Below are 5,077 nucleotides of genomic sequence, written 5' to 3'. Positions count from 1 at the left end.
GCAGCGCCCCAACTCCCCAATCGGCCCTGCTCTGAGCCCGACCAGGGGCCGCGGGGTAGGCACCTAGGGATTGGGCCTGCCCTCTGCCACCCAGGAGTGGGCCTAAGCCAGCAGGTCATTATCTCCCGAGGGGTCCCAGACTGTGAGAGGGCACAAGTGGGGCTGAGGGACCCCCCCCCCGCCAGTGCACAAATTTTTGTGCACCGGACCTCTAGTTATATATAAAAGCCACTTGTAAAGAATTTCCTCCCTATTTCAAATCTTAAAAACAGCCGCAAAAGATGAAATTATATTTAGGAAGTTAAGTTGTGCTTTATCACCTCTTTTAAATGTTCAGAATTTATTTATTAGTTATTTTATAGGTGTCCTTAATGACTGCATTTGTATCAGACCCTGGGGAACAAGCCTGTCAGCGGGAAGGCTCTGTGACGGAACAGGACTGGAAACTGACGTGCTCTCCGCAAGTGCACCGCTGATTGGAACAAGAACCAAAGTGCGAAGATATAACCCTAAGCGTGGAACTTACAATGGCGATGGATGTTAAGGCTTTAAAACTCTGATTCACCGGATGGAGGAAAAGGTGAATGCAAACCTGGGTCATTCATCCCTCCTCTCAGGGGAGGCGTTTGCACTGAATCGTAGTAACGTGACTTAGAGAAAGAGGTGTGGGAACCTGAATCAGAGTCCGCCAGATGCTCAAGGCCAAGCCGCCACACGCGGGTGCAAAGGCAATGACAGCAGTTGTACTGTACACACTGCCAGGCATGCCTTTCTACAACCCAGATAGTGATGTCACTCTTTGGCACGAAGCCTCTTTTGTGAGAATTGGTGTAAAGACGTGTTGTGGACCAGCCTGTGCGCGGCTGCTCGGTGGGGCTCCTTTGAAGAACTGTTTTCTCTGCTGGCTCCTCGTTAGCAAGGCTACTGGCCTGCAGTAAAGCCGCTCCTGTACGCCTGTGACCGCCCGTGTCTTCTCCATCTAACACTGGCCCACAGTTGGTGTAGTCGAGCAGGATCCAGGAGGAACTTGCTCCCACGTTGGCGCAGGGAGCAGGGTCAAGGAGTAAGAGCTCTGGCAAGAGGCATTTTGAGAATTGCATGAGTTTAAGAGAACGCCTCTCTTGCTCCCAGACTTTTCTTGTTCTGGTGCCACCCAGGTGCTGCTCCCTCGGGCTGCAGGGGCTGAGGGGGACTAGTGACGATGAAAGGCAGTGACCTCAGGAGGAGCCGGTCATCAGAACAACCCTGCAGGGCCTCGTGCCGGGGAGCAGGTCATTGATCCTCACAGGTACGAGGGGAGGGGGCATGCTGAGGGGGCGGTAAATCTGGCCACGGTGCCACCTGCCACCACCAGCCTGCTCTGGCCCTGGGAGGAGAAGCCTGGGCAGGGGGCACAGCCGCGGCCTCCCTGGTGTTTCCACTCAGCCTGTCCCCAGGGGCCTGCAGTTGCCTTGCTCAGGGCTGTTCTCAACAAACAGATGACGCCTCCCCCAAGCTGGGGCCACTGTGGGTCTCCCCTGGCTGATATCAAGCTTTGGGGACTGAACATGTTTCTATTTTCAACCCTCCCGCTTGGTTCACTGCAGCAGATAATGGGGTCTGGTGATGAGCCTGGGTTCACAGTGGCTCACACAGCGCTTCTCTGCCTTTACTCGCATGAATCCAGTCTCTGCTCGTCTACACTTGCTCTCAGCTCAGGTCAGAACTCCCTGGCTCCCCCCGGCATGTTCATCGACCTCTCCCTTCTGTGCTTTACCTTTGTCATGGCATCTGAAAGAGCTTTGCAGACTCCAGCACCCGCTCTTACAGCAGCTGGGAACTGACGGGCTTCCAGAGGTCCTCCCCTGCGGCCCACGGGAAGTGTTTGCACGACGCTCCACACGGCTCCCCCTCACCGGGGGCATCGCAGACCCTTTGGCGGTGCATTTCAGACAAACAGGACCCCGCTCTGCTTTGTCAAACATAAACAAACACCAAACGCCAGGGGCCTGTGTGAACGAGAAGGGTGCCGGTGATATGTGCAGCGGACGCAGGCACGAACCTGGTCTGTCCCGGGCCGCTGGGACAGAAGGCTATTGGTCAGCATTCTCTATAGGCTTCATATACATAAAGACAATTATTTCGAGGAACTGGCTCGTGTGATTATGGAGCCCGGCAGATCCAAATTCTGCAGAGCCCGTGTCCCAGCGCCGGCCCCAAGGCTGGGAGCCGCCGTTGAACCCAGAAGAGCTGATGCCGGGTTCGAAGGTCGTCTGGCCGGAAAGTTCTCTCCCACTTCAGGGTCAGCCTTTTGCTCTATTTTGACCTAACTGATCGGATGAGGCCCACCCACATTATGGAGAAAACTGCTTTCTGAGGTCTACTGCTTTAAATGTAATCTCATCTGAAACCCTCCCAGGACCCCCAGAATAACGGCTGACCAACTTCTGGGCCCGGTGGCTCAGCCCACTGGGACATAAAATTAACAATTGCAACACCCCTCCGACTTGGTTCACAGCAGCAGATAACGGCGTCTGGTGATGAGCCTGGGTTCACAGTGGTTCACACGGCGCCTCTCTGCCTTTACTCGGACGAATCCAGTTTCTGCTCGTCTACACCTGTTCTCAGCTCAGCCAGAACTCCCGGCTCCCTCCGGCACATTATCTACCTCTCTCTTCTGTGCTTTAATTCTGTCATGTCATCTTAAAGAGCTTTACAAACTCCAGAAATGTTTTGTTTTTTCTTTACATAAGCTTTTATCTAAGGACAGATGACTTGGCTAAAATACATTTGAAAAGCACTGAGTATTTTTTTTACTAGTAATGAGACCATAATTTTGCATCAGATGATCTAAGAAAATGCTAAAATTGTATGTGATGTATTTTTTTTCATATAGATGTATTTTTTCAGAGGATAGGGCACACAAATTTCTTATTTATTTAAAGTGTTCCATAACTTACAACCAATTAATCACCATTGGCCGACTATTTTGAATGACATCTTGTGTTTTCAAAAGGAGATATGATTTAGAAATTACATACAAAGATGTTGAGCATATTGACATCTAATAAATCCTCTATGTTTCTATTGGATCACTAACACAATGATACTGAAATGATGCAAAGATTCATAAGCATTAGAAAACAAAAGAGAAGAAATGTGATTTTAATCTACATGTAGCTATAGATATTTCTGCCTGCTGGATATGTGGAGAATTAAATACCTTCCTGCTTTCCAGCCTTCATGGCAGCTTGGCTTAGAAAACTCATTGAGTCAGATCAAGTTTAAACAGGAATGTTTTCAGTACAGGGGCACTCCCAAAAGCTTGATATTAAAACAGGGCCATGGCAATCAAAACAGCAAGCTCACGATTGAACCAAATCCCCACAGTCAGATTAACGGGGCTGAATCAAAATGCCAGGAACAGGCTTTCAGTATAAGCTGAACTTGATTTATGACTAAGTAAAATTTCAAACCAGTAGAAAAATAATAGTTTCTTTAACTAGCGGTGCTGAAAGCATTATGATCTAGAAAAAATATAAGATCTCTGCCTCAAATCGTAATCCATAACATGAAAAATATGGTAATTGGCACATTCGCCTACGTAAAAACTCACAATCTTTGTATTCAACATATGAATAAAAGTTTAAAAATGTAAGATTCAGTTATGCAAGATGAGTAAGTTGTAGAGATGGGCTATATTTAACCAATATGCCTATAATTAACAATACTGCATTGTACACTTAAATCTTGTTAAAAAAATACATCTCATTGAATGTTCTTATTACAATAAAAACAGCTTAATATACTATTTCAAAATAGTGAACATCCTCATTAAATAAAGAGCCCTTACAGGAAATAATGAAAGAATGAATAATAAATACCTGAATAATAAAATATCTAGATAATGAACAAAGCAATACAAAATGACAAAAAGAATGGGCATTGTTTAACCTCACAATTGACTAAAGAAAGTAAAAATCTATATGTTTTGCATTGTTCAACATGAAAAATTGAGGAGAAATGATAGCCAGTGTGGGCAGTGGTTCTGGTAACCGGCACACCTCCTAGAGGGGAGTTAGTGTACACAACAGTGTGTAGAAGAATTTGGTAATATATATCAAAACACTTTAAATGATAATATCTTCTGATCTAGTGATTTTTCCTCCTAAAATTTACCCTAAGGAAATCCTCACAGATGTGAATTAAAGCATTAATATTTAATAGCAGACTTAAAAACATATATAAACAAACCACATTTATACCTGCAGAATACTACTGAGGAATCTTAAATCTATATGATGAGAATACCTGTAGGTGTTAATAATGCAAAAGAATAGATACTCTGTGGCAGGCAACAGTATTCAGGGCGACTAATGTTATGGGAATCAGTAGTTTATAAAACATTACACAGAGTATGATTCCAGCGGAGAAATCTTGAGAGAAATATGTTAAAATATTAACAGTGATTATTTCTTATTTGTGACATTGTTTTTTTTGTCATTTTCTGTATTTTCCAAAATTTCTTAATCATTGATTTAATTTTATAATCAGAAAAAAGCTATCCAAAGTTACTAAATATTATACAGAAAGGTGATAAAGTAAGACCCTTCCTTCTGCTTGTATTCATTTATTGAGTTTATATTTACACATGCACACACACACACGTACACACACACATGCACATGCACTCACCTCCCAGAGTACAGATCTCTTTGTTTTGTGGCATCAGCTCTTACAGCAGCTGTGAATTAATGGGCTTCCAGAGGTCTTGCTCCTGCGGCCCACGGGAAATGTTTGCACGGTGCTCGGCACGACTCCCCACCACACGGGGCGTCCAGACCCTTGCCACTACTCGATGAAGCCGTTTGGTTTGTGTGGCCAAATCTGCTATCAGGAATTTTCTTCAAGCCCAGACCTGACCATCCTCAGATACTCAGAACACGACAGGCCTAAGGGATATTTGTTTTTTCACTCTTCCTTCAGTTACCCCCTGAGGAGTTCTCTGTCAGCAATTGCTAGAAGATTCATTACTTCATGGAAGTCAGGGAGCAGCATTGCTATGTCTGTCAACTATTTACTTATTCATCCTCCCTCC

The 5,077-nt window shown here is 45.2% G+C and overlaps 1 pseudogene; it reads right to left on the bottom strand.

Annotated features, from left to right (window-relative positions):
• Positions 1-548: 548 nt before the first annotated feature.
• LOC132220100 (matrin-3-like) overlaps positions 549-5,077 on the bottom strand; it is an 18,985-nt pseudogene continuing 14,456 nt past the window's right edge.

This window comes from Myotis daubentonii, chromosome 17 (genome assembly GCF_963259705.1).
Source record: "Myotis daubentonii chromosome 17, mMyoDau2.1, whole genome shotgun sequence".
NCBI lineage: Eukaryota > Metazoa > Chordata > Mammalia > Chiroptera > Vespertilionidae > Myotis > Myotis daubentonii.
The sequence above is the reverse complement of the archived record's forward strand: the minus strand, read 5'-3'. Positions and strand labels throughout refer to the sequence as shown.